This window comes from Cupressus sempervirens, chromosome 2, assembly GCF_028749045.1.
Source record: "Cupressus sempervirens isolate cs-2001-9-10 chromosome 2, ASM2874904v1, whole genome shotgun sequence".
NCBI lineage: Eukaryota > Viridiplantae > Streptophyta > Pinopsida > Cupressales > Cupressaceae > Cupressus > Cupressus sempervirens.
In genome coordinates, this window is record NC_143119.1 from 486,808,503 (window position 1) to 486,825,537 (window position 17,035).

General features: G+C 36.4%; 1 protein-coding gene across 1 annotated transcript in view; it reads right to left on the reverse strand.

The window, feature by feature from the left end:
* The window catches only part of LOC149573142 (mediator of RNA polymerase II transcription subunit 20a-like), a 64,446-nt gene that overhangs the window by 1,653 nt on the left and 45,758 nt on the right, over window positions 1–17,035 (reverse strand). The gene's annotated exons all lie outside the window — the stretch shown is intronic.

The following is a 17,035-nucleotide window of genomic DNA, read 5'->3' on the forward strand; positions in this document are numbered from 1 at the left end:
AATACATATCTCAAGTTGGTTACACTTAGCTAATAGCAGGAACAAATTTATTGTGTTTATCAGAATCCTACATTTATCATGAATCCGTCGCGGATTATTGCACAGATAAGAAAAGCTATACCATTGCAGCTCATAGGTATGCATGTTTCCTTAGCTTCCATTGTCAAATTAAAAAAATTCACCTAACAAAATACATAGTGGAGGCAGTGCATCTGCCAACAATTACTGTTGGATGTCAAAATATGCTGAAATGATTGTCGTAGGAAATTTCTCCTTTTTCTCAACTTCCTAAGCTGCTGATTTTACATATTGCCACATCCAGATTTCTTTCACCCTTTGCATTTTTCGGCTCCGTTAGAAATAGGAAATACTCATCCATTGCATAGCACTGAACCCTCTATTAGAAATAGGAAATACTCAGGGGGGGATGAATCAGTATTTCACAAACTTTTGCCCAACTATGGATATCTTTTACAACCTTAAAACATGCATATGTGATTAAATTGAGAAGTAAACATAGCAATAACACAATGCAACTCATAACACCATTATTTGTCAACTAGGGAAACCCTGGCCGAGTGAAAATCCCAATTGGGATGGTACCCAAAAAATGATCCACTAATAAAAACTATCTTGTAAAAGATATTGACCTTGTTAGCAGTCTATTCCATCCATATAGTGTCTCTATCCTTGTTAGAGGATTGGGCCTTGTTAGAATCCTCAACCCTGTTAGGAGTTGTTAATACAATTACAAAATGTTCGCAAGATGAGCCCACTGCCCAAATATGCAATTACAATGATATATTTGTATACAAAAAGAATAGATACATAAACCTTTTGACAATGCTGATATCTGCAATATCCAATTTGTCATTTGTAGCTCTTTGTTCACAACTTTGCATACTCTACCTTTTCTCTGCTCTAGCATAAAGTTTGCATCATAATACAATAGCATTTCAATGTCTAAGACATCACACAACTTCTCATATCCAATTCTGTCATTTATACCAAGTAATTATCTCCTATCAGGCCTTTATGTCCTCACACGTGTTCCAAAAATCAAAACTAACTCTTGCTAAGTTAGGGCTAACATTTAGGATGTCCTCCCTAATTAGTCAAGCAATTATTCTAATAAACAAAATAATTCCTTAATATAGATTACCATTTCTTTCACTTTGTTATGTTCTTCCTGTACAAGACTGCAACTGATAAAATCTTAATATCTATGTCCGTATAGCTCGTAATGACTTGCACTTTGATATGTAGTATCCTAATACTTTGTTCTAGCTTCCCTCAAGTCCGCATGTGCCAATTTGTTGTCTATGAACTTCGCAAACCAAAAAGGTGTCTCTGCTGACAGTTAACAACACTTAAGACAATTTTTTAAATCTTTAAACCAAAATTGTGTCTCCATAAAATGCTTACTCAATACAGATGATATGTTACCATAAATGAAAACCTTAATACATTTCCACACTTACGTCTTAGCCAAATTGTCAACAATCTCCCCCTTTGGCATTGATGGTAACATATGGTGAAATTGGCTAAGTCCCAAAATTACAAAATTGTGAAGTTCCTCACATGGCCATACAAATTTTTCAAAAATGTGGTTCATTTCTTATATATACCATCTTTATATTATTCATACTCCCCCTTAGTCTATACTCTATATCTCCTCGTACTTACATATACAAATTTCCATATACACTCCATCAATGACAAAGGTGAGTCAAAACTATATTGTGAAGTTCTTCACATGGCCATACATTTTTTTCAAAAATGTGGATCATTTCTTATATTTACCTTCATATTATTCATACTCCCCCTTAGTCTATACTCTACTTTATATCTCCTCGTACTTACATATACAAATTTCCATATACACTCCATCAATGACAAAGGTGAGTCAAAACTATTTACAAGTCAAAATTTTGATTTTACCTTAATTCTTTATGCTGATGAATTTGGTAACAATGCAATGCAATCAGCAAAACTGCTCTTCAAGCTGAGTAAGCCTTTGTTCTGAGCATCTTTGACTGAATCCAACAAAGTGATGAGTGCGCAAAGTCCATCAGATGCCAATTCTGTAGCTTGAAAGTCTGGATAAGAAAAGTGCTCATAGGATGTTTTTGCCTTCATACAATCAAGTTGTTTCTGCACTGGATCAATCTTCAATGACAAATGTTCTCTTAATAAACAAAATCTTTGCAATATCTGCTCCTTGGATTCCTCCAATTATTTGCGCTCAGCACAATCTTACTAATTCGCATTCCTTATTTCACTTACCACATTCTTCAATTCATCTTCTTTCTCTCTGATTTTTGTGGTGAAGATCTGGATGTAGTTGTGTGACAAAGCACATTTCTCATATAATTCTTTCCCTTCATGAACACATCTTCTCAACTCTTTAATGCATGTGTCCAAATTTGCTAAATCATCTTTCAAATTTTTGCATACCTTACTGAAAAGATTTGCATCATGTTCAGCTTAGGCTTTGACTGTAGCAACTTCTACCAAAGTCCTGAAATGATTATCAAATTCTTCTAGTACTTTGGTTGCTTTCTTTTGAAGATTATTCTCACTAATTTGTACATTTATCAGAGTTTCCATTTTACCTGTCATCTTCTCAAGGATTTCTTGAGTGCTCTCGATTTCCTTACTCTTTTAATAATTTTGTTCGTAGTCAATGCTGATAACTAGCTAAGCATCTCAATCTCAGGGTTTTATTTGCTGTCAATGGAGTACAACTCATCATACTAGCTATGAGTGATTCTAATGGTGTCTTTGGTGTGGTTGGAATCTGTCATGGGGGCCTTTGTAGAGGTGACTACTTGAATCTACAAATTTTGATTATCCTTGTTCTACACATCCTCCTCTGTCACTAACTTTTCTGCCTCTTTTCCTTTTCTATAATGTCCCTTCTTCGGGGACATTAGAATTATTAAGAAGGAACGAATTTTCAATATTAAATTTGACTATGTTACCTGGAGATTTATTATTAAGGTCAAATTAATATCTCATGTGGTCACAAGAGGACGAGGAGGAATAAGACAATTTATCAGGGAGAAGTTGAAGAGTCACCGTTGTGAAGATAAAAGGAGATGAGACTCATTCTTTTGGCATGCTTGATTTCATTATTCAGTTCAATTTTCTCTCATTACGAGAGCCTTGCTAGTTGGAGGACGTAGCCCCTCATGCTAGCAGACAGTGGACGCAAACCCATTGTCCCGAGAAACATCAGTTCAAGTGTTTCATTCGCGTTTACAGGTTCTTATCCTATCATTCCAATCTGACTGTTGAATCTGTATTTAGGATTGGTTTCTGTGTATTGGTTATTGTATTGTTGTTGTATAATACAATAACGTACTTACGGAGTTGTATGAAAGTTTCTGGTTTTAACATTATAAGTCTGTAATGCATTTCTTGACTGGAAATTCTGAATATTATTTTGAAAGGAACTGTTATTAATTGGTGAAGAATCTTCTAGTTTAAACCTCGTATTGTATTCCATTTGCCTATTTCTGAATTCGAGCATTATTATTAAGAAGAAATTGGTTAAATATATGTGGGCTATTGTATTGGATTCGCTTGTGCTGGAGTACATCCGCAAGATTTTAAGTTTGGATTATTTTTGTTTAAAGAGGAATCAGCCAATATCTTACTCGGGATATTACAATGGTATTAGAGCCTATTTTCCTGCTATCCTGTTGGGTATAGCCAAAAGGTTGATTAGAACTTAGTAGCAGATACTCAAATAGTGTATGTGGTTATGCAGTTCTGAAATTCCTATCAAAAATAGTTTTAGCACAAGGGGTTTTATCAAAGAAAAATTGCAGGCCATAAAGCATTTACAGGGCACAGCCCCCACCACCCCTGCCCCCCCCCCGGAAGTAACTTTGGATGTGCAGGGGCAAGCCAGATCAGATGCTGAACACAGGAAAAGAAGGGAGCGACTGAAGGAAAAGAGGCCCAGAAAAGAGAAAAGTGTAGTTACTGAAGAAAATGATGCAAAGCTGAATACAGAGGTTTCGGTAATGTCCAGTCGCCGAGACCTTTGTGACGAACTCTGCTCTGGAAGATGACAGTAACACATTTCTGGCGGGAGTCTCTTCTATATTTCTGTGGCACTTTACTGAAAATAGGAGTCACATTACATTGAGATCGTTCTTTCCATTATAGTTGACCAACTTCTAGACCTCACAAACAGTAAATTCACCCTTCGACTTTAAGAAATTTCTTTGGACAGTAGAACATTTCTCCATGGGCCCCTCTCTAGAACATATTATTAAAATTTGTCATTGGAGATAAAACTATATTATGTTGGGAATAATTCTGAAGTTGAGGCGCAATATTACGGTGCCGATATTCTTGTGCGCAAGCTCTAAGTTGGTATACATACTGCGAAGAATATATTCTCACAAGGTTGGGATTTAAGATAAAGATTAAAGACTTCCTTTGAAACAACATGATATCGCCGAGTGAAGAAAGATAACAAACAGTGTTGATGTGGTTTTTTGGAAGGTCGGGAACAACCAAATTTAAACTCGTGCTTCATAACGGAAGGAGTTTTTATTCCATCAAATGATATAGTCGTTGGAGGAATATTAATCGTGGGCTTTGAAGAGTCCTTTACGAAGGTAGAACAGTTTTTTCTTCTCCTCTGTTGTGTGGTTTCAGCTTCACCCAGCAGTCTACAGGAGGGACGAAGGAGTCGGCATGGGAAAGGGCAATGGAGCATCTTGGAATGCAGAAATATAACTGTTAGTTAATTCAAGTTTTGCGGATATGTACAACTGTCTCTTCCCAACTTACAGATTTATAGAAAAGGTAAGCCCCATGGCTCCAGGTAGATTGTAGTTTCGAAGCTAGAGGAAGCAAATAAGCCATTGAAGTTTCAAATGAATACAATAATTTCTGTCAGCCGTTGTGATTATTGCGGGAATTACCATGAATGACTGTTACAGCAAGTAAGAGATCATTCGCAAAGGTATAACCGAAAAGGAAGCCTCTTCCTTAACATCGATGGGTGATTAAAATGGCACATGGAAGATCGCAAGAAATACGTGGCAGTATAGGTTAAAAAAATAAAAATAAAAATTTATTGATTGTAGACATGCGTCAAAGTAACGCATGATATCCTCGTAAAGACATTACCCACCACGTTTAGTGCGAACCAAGAAAGACGACTCCATTAACAGCTACAACTTTAACAGCAAACAAAGGGAACCGAATAGTTAGCAGTGCCAGCTCTGAACACAATTGACTCTTCAAGTAGTTAGAAGGAATAAAAACAACTTCTCTATGAAGTATGTGCCATTAGAAACCAAGAGGGAAACATCTGAGGAGTGAGATGAATCTTGGCAGAAAATCGTATAGTGTCTGCAAGGTATAATTCAGATTATGGTCATTACATTCTTTGGAGAATACCAGTAGACGCTGAAAGTTGCAATAAATACCAGGCCAGTTACAAGCCCGACTCACAATGAGATAGGAATTTACAGAACTACAGTGGTTATGGTTATGGGAAGGAACTGAGAAGCTTACATGAAAATCACGTCTAGAAAGAGGAACAACAGGTTTGAAGAGGCGTTCATGTTCAAGGTTGAAGTGAGCAGTTGAATAAGTATAAAAAGCCAAACAATATTTACATGGACCAGCAGTTGTGAGAACAATTGTACCGCGATTTCAATTGATCCATGTTGGCCATAGTTGGGGGTTGGAGTTGTGTGTGCGCCCAGACTATAGAGGAAGATTAAGGTTGTTTAAAACACTTTTCATCACGGGAACTGGTGTGTTAGCAGAGAAGATGGAGACATGACGGGGGTGTATCGAAAGTTCCTTTCAAAGTTGCATGTCGAATGACAAGACAACATTGAGAAAAGCGACCAAATCTGGCAACTACAGATTGGTGAGATTATAATACAAGTTGCATGACCAATAGATTTGCAACATCTGAAGCTTTCGTTGACTTTCAGATCAGTTTGCAAGGATTGGTTAAGTATAAATTGGAAGTAAAAGGAAGTTGGTCGATTTTTGTTCAAAGCATATTTCACATTCAGGGGTGTTTGGAAAGTCACTTATGATGGTCGTCGGCTCTTTCAGGGTACTCCTCTGTGCATCTGGCATAGATTGGTTGTAGGCTTAAAAAAATTCAGGAACTCAAAGCATCAGATAATATAGGGTAGGGTGTTGATTCAAACACAAAGAGTTGGAGGCATTACTTCCCTACAGTAACAGCATGTAAATTCAAAATTGTGTTGGTATGGATAATGAAACTTACATCCCTTTTCCTTCAAGAAATTGGACTATAGAATTGGATTACTATTAGGAGCATATCTTGTTAGAAAAGACTTCTATAGTTCCAAGGCAATAACAGGAAGTTTTGTTCTGAATTAAAGCACATTATTATTCTGGCCTCCACAAACTAATTATTGAGTCCAACACCTTAAATGAGGGAAGTACGGAGTTTTGATAGTCTTCAGTTTGTAAGGGCACAATAGTAATTCTAATTATGCCTACTTTATCCCTACTGCTGCAAGCAATCTGCAACATTTATCCACTCAATAACTGAACTTGGTAACAAAACTGTGAGTCAAATATTTCAAGCCTCTTTGGTGAGGAAGATTCAATTAGATTGACCAGTGTTAGGGCTGCAATTTATCGCATATTCCAATGACTTCATTAAGGTCCAATAACAAAGGCAGGTATCTAGCTATGGAAGGAATGCAGGATTTGGATCATATCAAGAAGGCTCCTATGAAGCCACAAGAGCAGATAGTCCGAAATTCAGATTTTGTTGTAAAAGCTAAAATACTCGACATTTATGAAGAGTACAGAGGACTTCCTACTAGAATTCAGAACGATCTATCATTCAATGATTATATGGATTTTTATCTTGAGCAGCTAAATATGACCAATATGGCAAAATGAAAATACTTGGAGTTGGCCTAAGATCTTTTTGCAAAGAAACAACACACGAGTGTACGAAGAAATTTCGATAGATCAGAATTATCTTTTGGATGATCTTGAAATAGAAGAGCAAACAACTACTAGAGATGGGAAGCCTTCTCTGGATCACATATTAGATGTTACACAAGGCACGGTTTTTTTCGGTGGTGACTTAGAAGTGAGCCTTGTCAAGCGGAATAATGAAGCAAATTGCACTCAAGGTAATAGCAGTTTGGAACCTTGGCATCATGAACCCTATATTCATGATTCTCAGAACGTGAATTTAGAGGAACAACCGGAGATGACACTGCAAGACAATGAACAATTTCAGCAGGGAGATAATGAAATACATGTCTTACAGAATCAATTGAAAGTTAGTGAAGACATGGTTGCGGCATCCTTGGTGTAGTATGACAGTACCCACGAGTTAGTTGAGGAGCTCTTTAGGAAGATCCCAAGGGAAAGGGAAGGTGATTGGCAGGTGCCCGATCTACGGAAGGTCAAATAAGCCCTCAAGACTATAAAATCAGATTACTTATATCTGTTGTCCGACAGGGACTATATTCTTAAGGTTGCTGAGATTTATGCAGCACAGTCAAATAGGGAAAAGGATGAGATTGAGGATCTCAGCAAGGCGCTTAAGGATGTTCGGAAGGCACTGAATGAAACTCAATTACCTTTACTGGGAGCAAAAAATCAAATCAAGCTCATGGAACACTCTCGGGAACATGAGAATAGGATGAGGCAAGAATTCTTCCAGGAAGTCATTGACGAACTTGAGAGCATTCAACAAATGTATGACTTGGATAGCTGCCCCAAACAGTCAAGTAGCAAGACTTCAGAACACTTTTAGCTTGTTGACAATACTTTGTTTGAAGTTGTTGCCGATTGGACATCTGACAATCCTTTGTTTATGTTAAATGAGGAATTATCTTTTGTTCACCATGAAGAGGAAGAGTTTGATTTCAGACTTTGGGATCCTGGCTCAGATTCTAGCAATGAATCCAGTTCTCAACATAGGAATGATGAATCAACTTCTGTGGCTTATCTTTGGATCAGCACCAACACATTTTCCGATTTCACCCCATTCAAAAATTAGGTGAATTTTCTTCATCAGCCTCCGAACAATTGTCGGTGGAGTATTTATGTGAGATTATTGGGCAGATTCTTAGCATTCTTCATATTCTTAGCTCCTATGCACTGGGGAATTCTCCAAGTTTATGCCGACAATATGAATTCTGATGTCCATGGGATGGTGTTTTCAGTTTTTGAGCAGTTCATTTCTTACATCATCCATCTAAGTCAGGTCTTCACTTTCTACTGGATGATACATGGACCCTGGATATATTTCTATACCATCATAGCAGCGAGGTAGCATAACAGAGTTTGGGATCTAGGTGTTGGCAGGTTGTATCTTTGGTTGGATGAGGATTTCATTGTGGTCCTATTCAGTTTGAGGATGATTATGGTAATGATCAGTGTTGATCAGTTTACAGGAGCAGCATTTCTTCAAAGATTAATATGGGATCCAGGAGGTCAGTTGACAGGTATTTTGTAGAGTGGTACCGTGCTTCACATTTTGACTAGGTTTGTCGACAGTTTGGGCTACTGGATTAACTACAGATTTATATGGGATCCTAGTACATATTGCTTGAGGGCAAGCAATCTCAAGGAGGGGAGATTCGTAATGTCCTTTCTTTGGGGACATTAGAATTATTAAGAAGGAACGAATTTTCAATATTAAATTTGACTATGTTAACTGGAGATTTATTATTAAGGTCAAATTAATATCTCATGTGGTCACAAGAGGACGAGGAGGAATAAGACAATTTATCAGGGAGAAGTTGAAGAGTCACCGTTGTGAAGATAAAAGGAGATGAGACTCATTCTTTTGGCATGCTTGATTTCATTATTCAGTTCAGTTTTCTCTCATTACGAGAGCCTAGCTAGTTGGAGGACGTAGCCCCTCATGCTAGCAGACAATGGACGCAAACCCATTGTCTCGAGAAACATCAGTTCATGTGTTTCATTCGCGTTTATAGGTTCTTGTCCTATCTTTCCAATCCGACTGTTGAATTTGTATTTAGGATTGGTTTCTATGTATTGGTTATTGTATTGCTGTTGTATAATACAATAACGTACTTGCGGAGTTGTATGAAAGTTTCTGGTTTTAACATTATAAGTCTGTAATGCATTTCTATATGACTGGAAATTCTAAATATTATTTTCAAAGGAACTGTTATTGATTGGTGAAGAATCTTCTGGTTTAAACCTCGTATTGTATTCCATTTGCCTATTTCCGAATTCGAGCATTATTATTAAGAAGAAACTGGTTAAATATATGTGGGCTATTGTACTGGATTTGCTTGTGCTGGAGTTCATCTGCAAGATTTTAAGGTTGGATTATTTTTGTTTAAAGAGGAATCAGCCAATATCTTTCTCAGGATATTACATTTTCCACTATCCTCTTTCTCTGTCACAACATGCTGCTCTGCTGCTTCCTCTTTCTCTGCCTCTGTATGTCTGAGCTAAGCTGTGAATGTTGTTTCCTGCACTATTATGCTCCAGTTGTTTTGTAGCATAGGGTCTATACCTTTAAGGACTTCAGCCAATGTGGCTAAGTCTTCATCCTTCATTTCTTCTTCGTCTTCTTTCTTTTCCTCATTTTCTTCTTTCCTCTTGTCATCATCCAAGCTAGGATAGTCAACCAAATTGTCAACAATGGTGGCCTGATCCTTAAAAGGATACTCTATCTCATCAACACTAATATAAGTACTGTCAATGCTAATTGTATTATCATCAATTGTAATCGGAGGTGTCTCTGACACTGTCACCTCTCATGCCTTGCTGACCTCTACATCTTTCATTACTGTATCTTCCTTTCCAATGCTGATAACTGGCTAAGCATCTCAATCTCAGAGTTTTCTGTTGTTGTCAATGGAGTACAACTCATCATACTATCTATGAGTGATTCTAAAGGTATCTTTGGCATGGTTGGAATCTGTTTTGGGGGCCTTTGTAGGAGTGACTACTTGAATCTGCAAATTTTGATTGTCCTTGTTCTGCACATCCTCCTCTGTCACTGACTTTTCTGCCTCTTTTCCTTTTTCCACTATCCTCTTTCTCTGTCACAGCATACTGCTCTGATGCTTCCTCTTTCTCTGCCTCTGTATGTCTGAGCTAAGCTGTGAATGTTGTTTCCTGCACTATTATGCTCCAGTTGTTTTGTAGCATAGGGTCTATACCTTTAAGGACTTCAGCCAATGTGGCTAAGTCTTCATCCTTCTTTTGTTCTTCTTCTTCTTTCTTTTCCTCCTTTTCTTCTTTCCTCTTGTCATCGTCCAAGCTAGGATAGTCGACCAAACTGTCAACAATGGTGGCCTGATCCTTAAAAGGATCCTCTATCTCATCAACACTAATACAAGTACTGTCAATGCCAATTGTATTATCATCAATTGTGATCTGAGGTGTCTCTGACACTGTCATCTCTCATACCTTGTTGACCTCTACATCTTTCAGTACTGTATCTTCCTTTATCTCTGTTGTAGTAAGAGTTTGTGTTTCTGCTGCTCCCCCCAACATTTGGCTTCCTTCTTCACTAGGCTTAGGTTCATTTGGAATTGTCGTCTTCTGAAGTCTCTGCAGTATACAAAAAATCCTTACCTTCTTTCATCACTTTAACAATGGCTTCCTCTGTTCTTTGTGCACTTGTTCATAGTTGCCTCCCATGATCAAGATTGCTCATCTTATCCCTTAGCAACGGTTCAATACTCTTCAATATTCTTTCAAAATGCTCTTCATTTTTAACTTCGCAGAGTTTTCTGACCATCCTCTCTCTTATTGCTTTTTCCTCTTCCTTGACTCTCCTCTTTCAATTCTTTAGTCTCTCATACAGATCATTTGGTATTTGACCATGAATATTTATGAACTTTTGTTTGAACAAAATCATATATCTGATTATGGCATTTTCTAACTATAACTTCTCAAAATGATCATCCAAGTTGTAAAATCTATTCAACTTGGAGAGATTTCTTTCATTGATAATTAAATTGTTCATATTCTCAATTTTTGGTTTCCATTTCTTCCTGCCTTCACTAGTTTCTTTTGATTTTTCTTTTTCTACTTTCTCTTCCTTTGTTTATGTTTCTTGTTCTTTCTTTTTCTGCTTCCCCGCATAGGTAACTATTGTCTTTTGTCTCTTTCCTGGACCAGTGGCAAGTTCTTTCATTCTCTTTGGCTTTGGTGGTTCTACTTGCTCTTGTTTGTGACCTCTACTAATCTCGCTAACCTTCTTGTCCTTCCAGGTGCTGAAGGTTGAACTTTCACCATACTGAAATCTTCCTCTTCCATAGGTTGATCTGATGGTGGTGGAACAAACTGTGGTGTTGGTGCAACTGTTGCATATGGTGCAATGGGTGACTGTGCTGATGGTATTACAACTGTGACTCGACCTATAGAAGATCCACTTTCTATTGCAAGTGATTTGGCAATCAAGATTTTTGATTGACTACTAGCTCTCATTTCTTTCATTGTGCTCATAGCTTCTCTGAATTCTTCTCTACTCATCCCTGATTCTCTGAGTAACTCCTCAATTTTCTTGTCAATTTTCCACTTTACATCCTTACTGTAAAGTTGACCTTGCACTTCTCTTAAACTTTCCTCATAGGTGCCCCATCTAGGACACTCCTTGTCTTTTTTCTGACTCAAGGATTATCTTCACATACCCTTCTAATATCTCTTCACTCATCTCATAACCCATAGGATCAATAAATTTTACTCTAGGTTCAACTGCTTCCAAACATGTTACATAAGTTTCAATCATGAAGCATAACTCATCTTTGTAATTTTCAACAATAGCAGGTGGAATCCTGAATCATTGTTTCATCTTAGACTGCAAACTCTTCATCATTTTGAAAATATTTTCTGTAATTCTATCTGCGGGCTGCTTCCTATAGTAGTGAGTGATTAACTCCATTTTACTCTTGTTTGATTCTCATTCATAATTAGGCATACCAGGGAATTTCCTTCTCACTTGAAAAAATAGGTGTGTCAACAGTGATTCAAATCTAAATGTTGCATTCGTAGTTTTCTTAATCCTGTCCAAGTTGTCAATTAACTGTTGTCCAAGGATCTCACACATGTTGACATTTTCTTTCCCTACAATCATCATATAAGCTGCATGGATGAATCCAGCAGGTACAAAGTTTACTCTAGTGTTGTAGTTCATTTTATAACCAATTATCTTGTTGATAAGTCTCACATCAATTTGCTTAATTCTGTCTAACTTCATGTTTCTGCCATCAGATACTGATTCAGCATTTGTTTCAAAAAGCTTCTTAACACTCTTCTCATTCACAGGGTTACTGGCTTCATTACTTAGACTAGTAACTTTATGAATCGTGTCATTGTCAATCATTACTGGAATTTCTCCTACCCAAACATATCCTCACGAATACGGCTAAGTATGATTCTTGTCCACTCATGTTGGTCAAATTCTTTCAAGAACACATGTTTGGTGATGTTTAGGTTCTCTAAGTTCATATCTTTGTGAATATCATTGTCTCCAATCAATTCAAACTTGCAGCGAATATATGCACAGATATACGTGTAAAACCCTACTAGGTACTTGTGAAAATGCTCCAAACAGATCATCCTCAAGAAAAATATGGGGGTGTTTCTTGAATTTGTACCTAGGCCTCTCATTCACATCACATACAATGGATGTTGCCATTCTTTCAAACTTAAACCTTTAAAATACGGCTGCGCAAGCAGTAAATACCTTTTAAAATCGTGAAACTAGGGCTTGCTTGAATTCGCTTTCAATTTTCTTTAGATCACTTCAAATCTGCTTTCAGAGGTTCTTCAATTCTTTGTGCGATCAAATGGTGTCCTTTCCATCGATTCCAACCATTATATGCGATTCAATTCAATTCTGCATTAATTGCACAAGTACTTGCTAATGAAAAAGCTGATTTCTTTCGCCAGAGAACTCTTTCTTGCTTGCACACTCACATATGAACTTAGAATTGCATGCGCACTTAACCATAGCTTCCTTTTAGCCTTCTAAACCTTCTCCTAACTTTGCAAGTTTTAACTCAACTTCGTAAGGGCTAAGTGATTTTTTGATGCTTATTTCCCTATAGCTTTTAATGAATGAATTGCTTAGATTGATAAGGATTTGTCTAAAACTATTACAGACTCCAACTTGTTTTCAGGTGTGTCACTTGTCTTCTTCTCTACCCAAACTTGTGTGCTTGTTGGTGTCTTGGCTTTAACAAATGTTTCATTGAAGTTCTCTACATGTTCTTTCACATTCTCCTTATGTTTGTCATTGTTATTTTCATTCCTTCTGACATTGTTTACATTCCTAATAAAGTTAGGTGCCCTTGGATTTTGTGATCTCATGTTCATCCTAAAAAATCTTGTTGTATGACCCATGTTGTTACATTGTTTCCATACCTACGTCCTGACTGATTGATCTGTAATCTGCAATCTCTAGCAATATGTCCAAAGTTGTTGCACTTATAACACATAACTCCATTTCTTATGACATTCTTTGCACCAATAGGTCTACTAGCTGCAAGGTTAGTACCTTGATACATATTATTATTAAATCTAGGTTTCCTACATTCACTAGCTCTATGTCCATAAGCATAACAATTATAACAATAACTACAAATAGGGTCAGTATACTTACCTGTACAGTCTGTTACATCCCAATTTTTTACCTAAATTGAAATATAGCCATTGAGGTTCACATGAAGTTAGTTGGCAGTTTAATTTGTTATAATCTGGTGAAATAGTAAGATAGTCGTTATGATTCAAGTGAGGATAACATGCTAGTTGATCATTAATCACGAATTCATGGAATTAAGATGAAGGTTAACTATTATGATTATTTATGATTAAATAATTTATAATTTAATTACGGAGAATTTCCTTGTAGGAAACACGTCGAAGGAGTGGAAGTATTGTCAGAAAAAAATTAGGTAGGAGCATCACCATCACTGAGCAAATGGGTTGAGAACTTGGCGACTTGAAATAGGATACATCTGTGGGACCCGCATGAGCTATTTAAATAAATAAATTGAGAAAATAATTGGGTTAAAATATAAAGTATCTCAAAGAATTTTAATTTATCTTTCATCATATTATTTTAATAAATATTTATATACGTGCATATAATATAAAAAAATGATTTGGCGCCATTATAGTTTAATAATTTAATAAAGTGATGTTTACATGTATATATAAATATAAAACTATAATAATATTCAGCTATAATAACATTCGAATTTTAATAATAATCGAATTATAACCTTCCAACTCTTTTTCCATCTTTTATTTGTTTCTTATTTGAAAACCGATTTAACAATTGGTGTTATTATTTGCCAAGATAATTTTTTATGTTACAGAAGCCAAGTCACTCCATGCGTGCGATTAGATTGGTTTCACAAGAAGTTGATGGTTCATTTGGCATTCATTATTCTTCCTTTTCCAAATTCCTTATCATGAATCATGCATTGGATTACCCGCCTTTTGTGTTTTTGGCATCATCAATGTTGGCTTCGGTTATTTAGTGTTTGTAAGTCTATTTATGTTGGCGTTAACTTTGTGTCATCGGTTTCGCTCTGACATTTCATATTCCTTCATCGACTCTCTTGTATGGGTTGGTTCATATTGATGAGTCAATTTCTCACATGGGTATAAGATTTGTTACAATTTGTTTTTATTGTTACTCAATGTATTTGCAAGAACCAGTCTCGAGGTGAGTGTATATCTTCGGGCATGAGATTTACGGAACAGTGTATCAAGCTATGACTTTCTTCAAAGAACTATGTCAGGAGATTTGTGAGCTTGTTTATTGTCGTGAAAAACAATTGGTTATTAGTATTCTGATTTTTGTAGATACTCAACTTATGTTTTCATGGCCCTGACTTATATTTTCATGGCACCAATTTTCCATTCTTAAGCACTCAACTACCTTGTTGTGAAGGATACATTCAAAAATAGCATCCATACACCCGACTTCCTGTCTGCAGTGATCTACATCTTTACCAATAATTACTTCCGCTTTCAGCACACTGAATTCATAATTTTATTTGTGCCAAATCCCTGCAATATCGTTTGTAAAGCTTTGTTCAAGCAACCTGCCGTACAGGTATTCTGGCTGGTGATAAAAGTTCCTATTCACTGGGGCGATGTCCTGATTAACTAGAGGAAAGATTGATCCCTCTACAAGTTCTTCATCAGTATCGACTTGCTATCAAGTCATGAGTTACCTGTCTAATGAATTTAAATTCAATTTCTATAGCAGCCAGCTAGGCACAGGAATCTCTTAATATATGAATGTGTTCACATTATTTAACTTACTAAATAATTCCAGTGAACTATAATGAATGTTCTTTCTTATTTCATAGTACTCAGATTTATCATGTAAGAAGTTGAATAGTATCTATTGAAAAGAGTTTCCAAATGTAGTACATGCCAAAGACACTTGTTGGGTAATGTTTGAATATTATTGAGCTCATATATGACATGGTATAAGCTGACCCAGCCTTTTCAATGTTCACAATATGTTCGTATGTATAACGCTTACATTTGATATCTTATTTCATATTACAGATTTAATCCTCTTTTAATTTTATTTGTGGCACGTGAAAGCCAAGAAAAACTTAGTATGGATCAATAATCATTATGCCAATGGATGTTAGATTTAAACAATCAATTCTGGAACCTTTAAAGAACATAATTATATATTCACAGAGTGTGAAATGCTGGATGCATGTAATCTTCTTGAATAATTGACAAAGCCATCAACTCTGAGAATTCCGAACACCTGGGATTCACCCGGCTATGCAGCCAAAGGAATGGGTGATGAGGTGAGTGAATGGAATCTGCAATAATATGAATCAATATTAATTATGGCATAACATGATTTAACCCTTTTTTTTTAAAAAGAAACATTTAATAACTCATGCAAGATCTTGTTTAATGTTTCTCCTGCTGTCAAGTTGAGAGGTGTGTCTAGATGCCAAGATGCTCAGCTGATGACAAAATGACCCCTGTCAGTTCTGGGTAGGGAGGGCCTTTCTTGATAGAGATTGTGTGGGGATAAGATTTGGTCTGAGGTTGGGTGGTTAAGCCCCTGGCAAAGTACCACCTCTCCCCAAGATGTCGGACATGCGTCTGACAAAGATAAGCTATGCATTCGATTGTTTATCGGAAAACATGTATTATCACTTTTATATATCAGAAGGTAAGATTAATTGAGTTATTTCTTGTTTATAGTTATTTTACACTTAGATGCGAAAGATAGATTTATGGATTGCCTTTCATTTATATGAATATCGAATATGAGCATATTTTCTAATCTTGAGTTATTGCCACAATTAAGTAATCGAAAAGAAAGGAATCTGAAGCCCTAATTGATTCAATGGTAACTAGAACCTTAAATGATACAGTGGTATCGGAAGCCCTAATTGAATCAGTGGTATCGAAAGCCCTAAGTGATTCTGTGGTAACTAAAAGCCCTAAATGATCCAATGGTAATCAATGCCCTAATTGATACAGTGGTATGTGATAATTTTAAATATAGTGGTATTTAATTGTAATCATCATTTGATTTTGAGATAGCGGTTTTTAGATGGTAGTCGTTATGTGATATTGTTATAGTGGTATTTGAGGACTAACCCTGATGGTTGCAGAAGCATCCCTAGTTTTGATTTCGATCTCAAATTTCATGGTATGTGGTTTTTAACTTCTAAAGTAATTTTCATTGATGGTGTTTTCAGCTCTTCGTTAAGAAATTTTGTTTAACTGATTTTAACCGTCAATCCCTTTCATATGAACGAAACTGATTTAACTGACTTCCTATGAAGATGAAGTGATAATTGTATTTCTTTGAGTATGTTAGTTGTTAATTAAGACCCAGGAAATCGGGATGTTACACAGTCCTTCATGTAACCAATTTCATTGCATGCAAAACATCTTCCAGTGAATTGCCTTCTTACTTCTTTAGGTGGTTCAAATTTTTTAGGTACTTCTTCAAATTGATTAGGTTCTACCTTGTTCAGATTTTCTTCTT